Here is a 13,130-nt window from a genome sequence, read left to right on the forward strand (position 1 = left end):
GTTGTCAACAAAAAGAACTGAAGTACTACTTTACACTGTAGCTGGAGTGTTTCTTTCCAGCTCCTGCCAAGCCCCTGTAGTCCCACAGCCCACTTATAAAATAAACACACAGACACTTATATTATTTAAACTGTTTGGCCTAATGGCTCAGGCTTCTAGCTGGCTGTTCTTATATCTTAAATTAACCCATTTCTATAAATCTGTATCTTGCCACATGGCTTGTGGCTTTCCAGTATCTTACATGTTGGTATTCATGGCAGTGGCTGGCAGCATCTCTTTGCCTCAGCTTTCCACTTCTCTTTGTCCCACCTATACTTCTTGTCTGGCTACTGGCCAATCAGTTTTTATTTATCAATCAGTCATCCACAGCATTACACAACAGTAAAGAGTTTAAAAAGTCATGCTAAGTAAAAAAAGCTGGTCACAAAATACTAAACACTGATCAGTTTTCCTTAGATAAAATGTTTAAAGCAAGCAAATCATTCTAAACAGCCATCTTAGCTCTGAAGCTCGCCAGGAAATCACGTGCAAATGTCGTACTTTAATCTTTCCCCATTCTTTTGTAGGTGTTTTTTTAATAGCTCCTCCCAACAAACCTTCACCATACAGCTCTCCATCCCTGTCTGTTTCCCAGGGAGCTCAACTTACATATTCACAGTGAGTGAATCTGAGTGGTTCTTCCATGTTTAAAACAAGTAATCTTCAACAGCCACATAGTAGGTGCTGAAATGTTAGATGAACTGAATTCTTCCTTGGAGATGGACTTGTTTACTGTCTATGTGGAGAATGGTCTTACGTGTGGACAGCAGCTTTTATTTTCTAGTGATTCCAAAGCATTTATTCAAGGGTTTAGCCCTTTGCCCACCCTTCTTGTCTTATACTTTAGGCAAACTCAGTTCTTTCCACAATTCCAGTTGCCAAATAAATCTGTCTGCTGATTAATGTCAATTCCTTACAAAATTGCTAGGTACTCCACTTTCCTGTTCTGTAAACTGCTAAGACTGAATTATGGTGATATTTTATTTGTGCTGAAATGTGATTTTATTTGTATGTTAATAAAGTTGCCTGGAGATCAGAGCTAAGAGCCAGCCATTTAGCAGAAGTCTGGTGGTGGTGGCACACACCCTTAATCCCGATTAGCAGGCAGAATCTCTGTGTGTTCAAGGACACAGTCAAGTGGTGACCTGAACCTTTAATCTCAGTCCAAACCATAGAGACCTAGAGGTCTGTATAGACAGGCAGTGACAAGAAAGTCATGTGGTTGGGTTTAGAACCAATGAGAAGGCAGAACAGAAAGGCAATAAAAAGGACAGTGGAAGAAGGTCTCTCTCTCTCTCTCTCTCTCTCTCTCTCTCTCTCTCTCTCTCAGGGGAAGGGCAGCAGCAAGTGGTAAGATAAGGTAGTCTTAGCTCTTGGCTACTGCTTGATCTTTGGGCTCATAACTCTTTATTTGGCTCCAGGTTTCTTATTTAATAAGACCTTTAGAATTACATCTACACTGAATAGTCCTCAGTGCTCTGCCTGTGGGTTGCAGAATTGAGAACATGAGAGGCAAGACATTCTGAGTGGCTCTTACATTCCAAGGACACAGTGGAACCTGGAATGTGGCTGGAGATTTTCTCTCCAGATCCTGCCAAGCCCCAACAGTCCTGCATCCCACTTATAAAATAAACACACAGACTCTTATATTATTTAAACTGTTTGGCCTAATGGCTCAGGCTTCTAGCTATCTAGTTCTTACATCTTAAATTAACCCATTTCTATAAATCTGTATCTTGCCACATGGCTCATGGCTTACCAGTATCTTACATGTCAGTACTCCTGGTGGTGACTGGCAGCATCTCCTGACAGCCTTCCTGTTCCCAGAATTCTCTTCTCTGCTTGTCCTGCCTATACTTCCTGCCTAGCTACTGACCAATCATCATTTTATTTATACAGAGTGGAAGGTTGTAAGAAGGAAGTTGAGGAAAGATGAAATGAAGATCTGCTGAATCAAGAAGGGCTTTGCAAATCAGGATTCAGAGATAGACACACTGTAATCAAATCTATTAGAAACAGTGGCTTAAAACTGGAGTCATCTATGAAGCAGCCAGGAGTAATTATCCCTAAAAGCATAAAATGAAAACAAGGACATTAATTCTCCAGGTATAGTTGAGAAGGGTTTTGTTGTAGATACGAGTTGAGAGAACAGCCAGAGGCATCTGGAAGAGTCCAGATTGAACTGGGCAATAAGGGGAGAGAGAGGTCAGGGAGAGCAAGAGAGGAGGAGAAGAGAGATAGGAGAGAGGCAAGCAGGCAAAGAGAGGAGCTGTGGACTTAGAGGCCAAGAGAGCAAGATCATGGCTACAGTGTCAGGATTATACAGGAACCACACCGCTGTTGGAGAGGTTTCAGTAGGGCAGCGTGAGAAGTGCTGGGAGGAGCCACGGGGACTTGGTGAAACTTGTCCCAGTTTCTTTGGGACCTGATGAATATCAGGTTGGTAGATGAGATGTTAATATCACCTTTGGTCTCCTCAAATATCCATTTGTCAATTACTGGCTCTACTCTTGTTCTGGTAATTCATTCTTGAAATAGTCAAGAAACCTTTGACTAGTCCATAATCATTGCCTCTCATATCTAGAAAAAAAATCTTACTACCCCCATGAATTTTTCTTCTTTCTCCAAGTATCAAAGATATAGCAAATATTGCCTTACTGTGGAGGACTGATTTCCAAATTTATTAGACAAACATATATCTGAACATTTCTCTCTCTCTCTCTCTCTCTCTCTCTCTCTCTCTCTCTCTCTCTCTCTGTCTTTCTCTTTGTGTGTGTGTGTGTGTGTGTGTGTGTGTGTGTGTGTGTGTGTGTGTGTGTGTGCTTATGTACATACTGTGGAGGCCAGAGTGTAACTTCAGGTGTCATTCTTTAGGGCTGCTCACCTTCTAAATTTTAGATAGGATCTCTCATGAGCAGCACTGGGAGAAAAATGCATACCACAGCCTTTTCATGGGGCTTCTGGGGCTCAAATGCAGATTCACATGCTTGCATGAAATTTTACTGACTGAGCAGTGTTCCCAGTTCTATACAACTTTTTGTTTTAAAGCAATGAGAACATCAAGTAGCAAGCTCAGGAGGTATGATTTATTTTAAAATGAGGTTTAAAAAATAATCAAAAATCAGCCTTAACTGCACAGATAAGTTACTGTTATAATCTCCAGAGGCACAAGAGCCAGCAGCATAAAGCAACATAAAAGTAATGCCAAAGGATTCCTATCTCCTTTTTTTTTTTACATTAAAAAAATGACACTTTTATGTCTGCTGGCAGGAGTAGGATGCATATTGTGGTGGGTGTGCTGGGTTCAGTGCAGGTATGGATAAGGGAGGAGGTGCCTTTTGATTACTTGGTGTCTGGGAAGGAAATGGGAGGGTTAGATGTGCTCTGAGAAGCTTTTTGAGGAAGGACTGATGGAATACTATAGCTAAGCCACCGGTAAGGTTGAGAAACTCTTAGAAATCTAGTTGCTCATCATTGTTGAGATCCAGTCTCTTCATCATGTGGTCAAGGACACCAGAATCCTGGATCTTTGTGACGGCAGCTAGCTCCATGCTCATGATGCTGAGGAACTTGGTTTTGGAGAGTGGGTAGTTGTTCCCATTCTTCCCACTGTACTTTAGGAAATAGCAGTGAGGGACTTGATGTATCATTCAGTCTCTGTAGGCCTGGACATTTTTGCCAAGTTGGTGAGGAGTAAGGCCCAGCTGAGACTGTGGCTGATGGTGGTGGGGACAGGAGTGGTTAACAAAGAATTTCTAATGTGCCAATGCTACAGATCACTTCATTAAACTCGTTATTTGGCAAATATTAACTATATGTAGTGCTCATACAAGAATCTGTTGCCATTAACAGTAAGCTTTCCTTTTCCCAACAAATTCAATGAATCATGCTTCCAGTTCTTACATGGATTGGGTGACAGTGATGATATGCAAAAATGATATCATTTTCAAGGTTAAATGGCAGACTGACTTTGCATTTGCTGGCCAGCTTTGTACCCTAATTTTTCTTTGATTTTCTTAATAAATTTAGCTATATTCCATTAGTCCTGAGATATCAGATACCTGCTACTGATTGTTTACTTTTAGTGTATATTTTACTCCACTCAGTCTCAACTCCACAAAAGTATTTTAAGTTATTCACACAAGATTGTAACTAAAGCAATGATAGAAGTTATTACTTGTATAACTGAGACTGCTAATAAGACCTTTAAGTAAAGGCTGCATATTTTATGTGTTTCACTTTGTCAGAAGCAACTCAAAAACTTACATCTATAATTCTGTCACCAATAAGTGCTTTCCTATTGGTTGGTTTTCTGTGGAGGCCCAGACTATTTTCCTTTTACTTGCTCTTCATACATCGCCACTAGTTTCCCAAGTGAACAGCTGCCAAAAGAAACCAAACACTTGAAAACCATGTGGAGAGCTGCTGTGCCTGGCAGGGAAATATGCAGACTACATACTCAGCAGATACCTGTTCCTCATGGAATGAGTGGACTGTGAGGCTGTTGTCTGAGTCATATACTCTTGGTCACATGTTTATCTAATACTTAATGAGGAAATCTGGAAATTATCAGATTTAATTTGACTTCAAGTGTAAATGAAAGAAATAAGACTTTTAAAAAATGGATTTACCAGTTCTCAGGAAACTAAACAGGCTAGTCATTATTGCTACTATAACATGGAGGGGTGCACACAAAAATTACTGTCCATTAAACATTTTATACAGTTCAATGAAGGGAAGAGATGAAAATAAACTGGGAAGATATTAGCTAATTCATACAATTTTCTCTGCATTTATCCTTGCAGACTTTTGTGCACATATTTATCCCTGTTAGGTTTTCTAGTTTAAAGATAATGTCATTATCTAAATAGATTCCCCCATGGGTACATAATGCTAGTGAAAGGCTTGTATAAGATTCTTTTCTTATGTTAGTTCATATTTCTTCATAACTTCGGGCTAACATTTACATCCTTAAGTGGTGCTTTATATAATATGAGACAATCTGACAATTTTCTGTTCATGAGACTTTTGCTTGAAATATTCATTTTTTTGTTGGTAGTTTTGAAGCACATTGCACACTTGTCATCTAGTACATTAAAAAGTAATATATTTTTTTAAAGAATACACTCACAAATATAAGTTAATAGCTTTAGTCCAACATATTTTGTTGGTTACAAGACATTTGTGATTTCAAAAACATTAATGATGCAATTCCCATCTTATTGTAAAGGTTCCATCAGATGTATTATTACCAAAACATGAGCTGGCTATGTGAAACCCATATGCACTCTTGTCGAGCACTGTACAGGTCATGCTGTATTTAAAAGCTTTTCCCAAATTAACCCAATGTGCTAGGGATTGTTCCACTGTTTGCAGTCCTCTAGTTGATGGTATTTTGACTGTAATTCTCATCTAAGTCTCTATCAACATACTCTTTGATTATATCATGTATTTCATCAGCATTGAAGTTGACCTTGTCACAGGGCTGGTGGTACTCTTCCATGGTACCTTTGGCCACAGAATTTTTAAAAGTGCTTACCATGTGTTAAGAAATATTCTTTGTGCTGGTATTACACTGAATGATATTGTACATGGCCCTCTAATATATTCTAAAGAAGAAGATAGATGTTGATAAAACAATTACATAAATCAATGCAAAATTGTAACTGTGACAGAGAGGTAAAAAGTTGTCATTATTATAATAGGCAATTTTGATCTTGTCAGGGATGGTAGACATGATAAATAGTCTTTAATTAAGCTAGGAAAGGAGGGAAGTTTTTTTTCAACAGAAGAGCAGTTTGTTCAAAGACTCCTGGTGGGAAAGGACATGGAAAAATGAAGGAGTTAGAGGAGAGAAGCTAGAATACAGGAAATATGAGTTAGGCTCTTTGTCTTCATTTCAAGAGAACCATTGATGTGTCTGCTAGTAATGTTCAACATGATGGGTGTTTCATGTTGAACAGTTCTGTGGCTGTTGTGGAGGAATGGCTTGGAGAGGATGGTCAGAGTAGCAGTGGGTACGTTATTTAGGAAGTTCTTGTCCTCATGAAAGATCAGAGTATCAAGGCATTTGGTGGCTGTGGTAGGAATGGGAAGGAGTAGAAATATACCAAGAGACACTGAAGAGGTTAAATAGCCATGGCTTTTGTGACTGAGTTAGGAAGACAGGAAATTATTAAAGATGATTCTGAGGCATCATGCTTTTGTGGTTGAATGAAGTATAGTAACACAGGCAACAAGAAACTTAAGATTTTGGTAGGGAAAGTCTTAAGCCAATTTTTGACATGCTGAGTTTGAGTTATTTTTAAAAGAAATTATTAAAAGTTATTTCCAAAAGAAAATAATAACAAATAAAATAGATATGCTGGTGAAATTGGCAGCTGGATGTGTGAGCCTGGAATTCAGAATAGATATCTTCACTGGATATAAAAGAAGTCATGACATATTGGTATATTTTGGTCAAGGAAGAGAGTCAAGATAAGAGATGGCTTAGATTGAGATTTGAGGAAATCTAAGACTTAATGAACAGATAGAAGGCAGAAAATAAATGGATATCACAGTTGAGACCTTGTTGGGAAATATTATTTTAAGGTATGTTACTTTTGTTTATGTTGCATTTGTTTAACTCTGTGAAGCTGGGTTACTGAGCCTGTGTAAAACACCTGATATTTTAAAATAGAACTGGGCAATAGCAAGGCAGGAAAAAGAATAGGCAGGGATGGCAGGCAGAGAGAATATATAGCGGGAGAAATCTGGGAGGAAGGAGATCTAAGATCTAGGAGCCAGAGAAGGAGGGGATCTCCAGGGGTCAGCCACCAAGCTACACAGCAAGCCATGGAGTAAGAGTAAGATACAGAAGTAAGAGAACAGGAAAACCCAGAGACAAAAGATAGACAGGATCATTTAAGTTAAGGAAAGCTGTCTAGAAATTAAGTCTAGCTAAGCCTGGGCGTTCATAAATAAGAATAACCCTCAGTGTGTTATTTATTTGGGAGCTGGGTGATGGGCTCTCCAAAAGAGAAAAAGAACAATAAGACCTACTAAATGTCAGGCAAGGCAAGGGTGGCCACTGGTTGGAGGAAACACTGTCATTGTATTTATGGATACAAATTATACAGATTGTCTTAACTGGATCTGTTTTGTTAGAATCATAGGAGTAGCGAGTGATGAATGTGATGAAGACTGGGAAGTCATTGACTAAGTTTGTGACCTCTTTGGTGAAGTTATGACATGACAGGAAGGAGGCATTGAGTGTCAAGTGAAGTGGGATGAAGCAGTAGTGACAGATTTGGCTTTGTGGTAAAGGAGTGTGAATACAGCATTATGAGATATTTTAAATGAATGCAAGCCTAAAGAAAAGTATCAGAAAGATGAGGCATGGCTTATATACCTATTAATATTAATAACATATCTATATTCATTGCAAGTGATGAATTTCCAAGATGTATTTTTTTGGTTTTTCTTTTTTCTTTTTAATTATATTTGTGTTTTAATTTTATACATCAGCCATGGGTTCCCCTGTCCTCCTCCCTCCCTCACCCACCCCCACCTTCCCCCCATTCTCCCCTCCATTCCCATATCCTCCAGGGCCATGACTCCCCTGGGGATTCATTTAAACCTGATGGATTCAGCACAGGCAGGTCCAGTCCCCTCCTTCCAGGCTGAGCAAAGTGTCCCTGTGTAAGCCCAAGGTTCCAAACAGCCAGCTCATGCACTAAGGACAGGTCCTGGTCCCATAGCCTGGATGCCTCCCAAACAGTTCAAACTATTCAATTGTCTCACTTATCCAGAGGGCCTGATCCAGTTGGGGGTTCCAGAGTTTTTGGTCCATAATTCATATGCTTCCACTCGTTTGGCTATTCGTCCCTGTGCTTATTCCAATCTTGGTCTCAACAATTCACTCTCTTACAGTCCCTCCTCTTTCTCGACAATTGGATACCTGGACCTCCACCTGGGGCCTGGCTGAGGATCTCTGCATCCACTTCCATCAGTTATTGGATGAGAGTTCCAGCACGACTGTTAGGGTGTTTGGCCATCTGATCACCAGACTAGGTCAGATCAGGCTTTCTCTCGACCATTGCCAGCAGTCTACAGAGGATGTATCATTGTGGATTTAAGGGGACCTCTCCAGCACTCTGGCTATTCCTGTTCTCATGTGGTACTCATTTATCATGGTCTGTTATTCCTCATTCTCCCTTTCTGTTCTTGATCCAGCTGAAATCTCCTGCTCGCCTAGGCTTTCTTTCCCTCAAATCTTGCCCTTAATTACTCCCACTGTCGTCCAGGTTGTTCATGTAGATCTCATCCATTTCTCTGTCACTGGGTGATGCCTGTGTCTTTCCTAGGGTCCCATTTTCTAGGCAGCCTCTCTGGAGTTATGTAGCAGTCTAGTCATCTTTGTTTTACATCTAGTATCCTCCTATGAGTGAGTACATACCATGTTTATCCTTCTGAGTCTGGGTTACCTCACTGAGGATGATTTTTTCTAGTGGGTCCCTAACACTCTGGACCGACGCCACACGAAGATCCGGCTGCCCTTTCAACTGCCTTGGCCCAGTTTCTGGCCACTCGTCAGGCCCTTCAGGACGGCTCCCCCTTTTCCAAGACTGCAGGCAGACCCTGCAGTCTCCACACCCTGACCCCACACCCATTTGCCCGAGAACCCAGCCACTTCCTGAGACTCAGAGACCAGCCCCCAGCTCTCATCCGCCCTGGAACTCCCATCTGGACCAGAGACCCCCCAGCTACCAACCGCCCCGGAAATCCCAACTAGACCAGAGCTTCCATCCTGTCCCAGAACTCCCATCTGGACAAGAAGAACTCCCATCTGGACAAGATAAGGGACTTCCTGACACTCACAGTACAGCACCCTAGATCCTATCTGGCCAGAACTCTCATCTGGACCAGAGCTCCCATCTGGCCCAGAGATTCCATCTAGAACGGAGAGAGGCTCCCTAAATCTGTCAGCTCTGTCTGGACCAAGTACACTGATAAGACCAAGAACGAATCCACAAGGAGATGGGCAGACGTCAAGGCAAAAGTACATACATCTCCAACAGCTAGACCTGAACATCACAGAATGGAAGAAACAGAAGAAAACAACCTTATAAGTAACATCATGAAGAGGCTAGAACCTTATATAGAAGAAATCAAAAATAAAATGGAGGAACAGACAAACAAAAAATGGGAAGAACACTATAAAAAACTAGAGGAAAGGACAATTAAAGCAGAAGAAAACAATAAGTCCCTGAAAGAAAATCATGAAAAAGCAATGAAAAAGATGGGGGAAACAGGCCAAGACCTGAAGAGGGAAATAGAAAAATTGAAGAAGACACTAGCAGAAGGAATGCTGGAAATAGAAAATCTGAGTAAACACACAGGAACTTCAGATGCAAGTATACCAACAAGAGATGGAAGAGAGGATCTCTGGTGTATGTAAAAGAAACATTACTAAAGCTTAAATCATATATAAAACCCCACACGTTAATAGTGGGAGATTTCAACACCCCACTTTCACCTCTGGACAGATCAGCCAAATTGAAACTTAACAGAAACATAATGGTCTTAATTGATGTTATGGCTCAAATGAACTTAATCAATATCTACAGAACATTCCACCCAAACAAAAAAGAATATACCTTCTTCTCAGCACCCCCATGGAAACTTCTCTAAAATCGACCACATACTTGGCCACAAAGCAAATCTCAACAGATACAAAACAATTGGAATAACCTCCTGTGTTCTATAGGACCAGCATGGTTTAAAGTTAGATTTCAACAGAAAAAAAAAAAAAAAAAAAAAAAAAAACTACAGAAATCCTACAATCTCATGGAAACTGAATAATGCTCAACTGAATCACCAATGGGTTAAGGAAGAAATAAAGGAAGAAATTAAAGACTTCCTAGACATCAATGAAAATGAATACACCACATACCCAAACTTATGGGACACTATGAAAGCAGTGCTAAGAGGGAAATTCAGAGCACTAAATGCCCACATAAAGAAGCTGGGAAAATCTCACGCCAATGACTTGACAGCACACCTGAAAGCCCTTGAACAAGAAGAAGCAAAGTCTCCCAGGAGGAACAGACTCCAGGAAATTATCAAATTAAGAGCTGAAATCAATAAAATAGAAATAAAGAGAACAATACGGAGGATTAAGGAAACAAAGAGTTGGTTCTTTGAGAAGATCAACAAGATAGACAAGCTCTTATCCAAACTAACCAAATTAACAAAATCAGAAATGAAAAGGGGGACATAACAACAGACAATGAGGAAATCCAGAGAATCATCAGGTCATACTTCAAAAACCTCTACTCCACAAAACTGGAAAATCTAAAAGAAATGCATATTTTTCTGGATAGGTACCACATACCTAAGTTAAATCAAGACCAGATAAACCATTTAAATAGTCCAATAACCCATAATGAAATAGAATCAGTCATTAAAAGTCTCCCAACGAAAAAAGCCCAGGACCTGATAGTTTCACTGCAGAATTCTACCAGATCTTCAAAGAAGACCTAATACCAATACTCTTTAAATTGTTCCACACAATACAAGCAGAAGGTATATTACCAAACTCCTTCTACGAGGCTACAATTACCCTTATTCCTAAACCAAACAAAGATGCAACAAAGAAAGAGAACTACAGACCGATCTCCCTCAAGAACATTGATGCAAAAATACTCAATAAAATACTGGCAAACAGACTCCAAGAACATATTGGTGAAATTATTAAGGCCACTCCATGTAGGTTTATTTTGTGGGGTAACTTACAAATGAAGGGGTAGGTTGCAGGGTCTGGCAAAGGTATAGCGCAGTCCAGCGGTGTTCTCTGGAGAACTCTGCTCGGTCTCCCTCCAGCGTCCTGGGTCCCAAAACCAAGAGAGATTCCTCCTCTCGATCCTCAGTCTTCTGCTTCTTCCTCTGCCCTGCCTTGTGGGCGTGACCATTACTGAAGCCTCAATGGGGGTTGGAACCTCCAGGCCAATGCTGAGTTGGCTATACACTACAAGAACACATCAAAACAATTATCCACCATGATCAAGTAGGCTTCATCCCAGGGATGTAAGGGTGGTTCAACATACAAAAGTCCATCAATGTAATACACCATATAAACAAACACAAAGAAAAAAACCACATGATCATCTCACTAGATGCAGAAAAGGCATTAGACAAAATCCAACACCCCTTCATGATAAAGGTCTTGGAGTGATCAGGGATACAGGGAACATACCTAAACATAATAATGGCAATCTACAGCAAGCCAACAGCCAACATCAAATTAAATGGAGAGAAACTCAAAGCAATACCACTAAAATCAGGAACAAGGCAAGGCTGTCCCCTCTACCCCTACTTATTCACTATAGTACTTGAAGTTCTAGCCAGAGCTATAAGACAACACAAGGAGATTGAGGGGATACAAATTGGAAAGGAAGAAGTCAAGCTCTCCCTATTTGCAGATGACATGTTAGTATACATGAGTGACCCCAAAAATATAACCAAGGAACTGATACAGCTAATAAAAACCTTCAGCAACATAGCAGGATACAAGATCAACTCAAAAAAATCAGTAGCCCTCCTATATACAATAGACAAACAGGCTGAGAAGGAAATCAGAGATATATCACCCTTCACAATAGCCACAAATGATATAAAATACCTTGGAGTTACTCTAACTAAGCATGTGAAGGACCTATATGAGAAGAACTTTAAGTCCTTGTAAAAAGAAATTAAAGAAGATGTCAGAAAATGGAAAGATCTCCCATGCTCATGGATAGGCAGAATTAACATAGTAAAAATGGTGATCTTACCAAAACCAATGTACAGATTCAATGCAATCCCCATCAAATTACCAACACAATTCTTCACAGATCTGGAAAGAATAATACTCAACTTCATATGGAAAACAAAAAACCCAGGATAGCCAAAAGAATCCTTTACAATAAAACAACCTGTGGAGGCATCACAATCCCTGACCTTAAGCTCTACTATAGAGCTGCCATAATAAAAGCAGCATGGTACTGGCATAAAAACCTACATGTGGACCAATGGAATCGAATTGAAGACCCTGACATTAACCTGCACACCTATGAATATATAATTTTTGACAAAGAAGCCAAAACTGTACAATGGAAAAAAGAAAGCATCTTCAAACAAATGGTGCTGGCATAACTGGATGTCAATGTGTAGAAGGCTGCAAATAGATCCATATCTGTCACCGTGCACAAAACTTAAGTCCAACTGGATCAAAGACCTCAACATAAATCCAGTTACTCTGAACCTGATAGAAGAAAAAGTAGTACTCTTGAATGCATTGGCACTGGAGATCACTTCCTAAATAAAACACCAGTAGCACAGACACTGAGAGAAACAATTAATCAATGGGACCTCTTGAAACTGAGAAGCTTTTGTAGAGCAAAGGACATGGTCAACAAGACAAAGTCACAGCCTACAAAATGGGAAAAGGTCTTCACCAATCCCACATCTGACAGAGGGCTGATATCCAGAATATATAAAGAACTCAAGAAATTAGACATCAAAATGCCCAACAGTCCAATTAAGAAATGGCATAAACTAAACAGAGAATTCTCAACAATGGAAGCTCAAATGGCTGAAAGACATTTAAAGAACTGCTCAACCTCCCTAATTATCCGGGAAATGCAAATCAAAATGACTTTGAGATACCACCTTACACCTGTCAGATTGGCTAAGATCAAAAACACAGAAGACAGCTTATGCTGGAGAGGATGTGGAGCAAGGGGAACTCTCCTCCACTGCTGGTGGGAATGCAAGCTTGTACAGCCACTTTGGAAATCAGTATGACACTTCCTTAGAAATTGGGAATCCATCTCCCCCAAGACCCAGCTGTATCACTCTTGGGAATATACCCAAGGAACGCTCAATCTTACCACAAGGGCATTTGCTCAGCTATGTTCATATCAGCGTTTTTTGTAACAGCCAGAACCTGGAAACAACCTAGATGCCCTTCACCTGAAGAATGGATAAAGAAAATATGTATGAGTACTACTCAGCAGAGAAAAACAATGACATCATGAGTTTTGCAGGCAATAGATGGATCTAGAAAAAAC

At 40.1% G+C, this 13,130-nt stretch overlaps 1 pseudogene; it reads right to left on the reverse strand.

The window, feature by feature from the left end:
• Positions 1–5,210: 5,210 nt before the first annotated feature.
• LOC118583596 lies at positions 5,211–5,542 on the reverse strand (annotated as a pseudogene).
• Between the last annotated feature and the right edge of the window lie 7,588 nt (positions 5,543–13,130).

Source organism: Onychomys torridus, chromosome 5 (assembly GCF_903995425.1).
Source record: "Onychomys torridus chromosome 5, mOncTor1.1, whole genome shotgun sequence".
NCBI classification, from domain to species: Eukaryota; Metazoa; Chordata; class Mammalia; order Rodentia; family Cricetidae; genus Onychomys; species Onychomys torridus.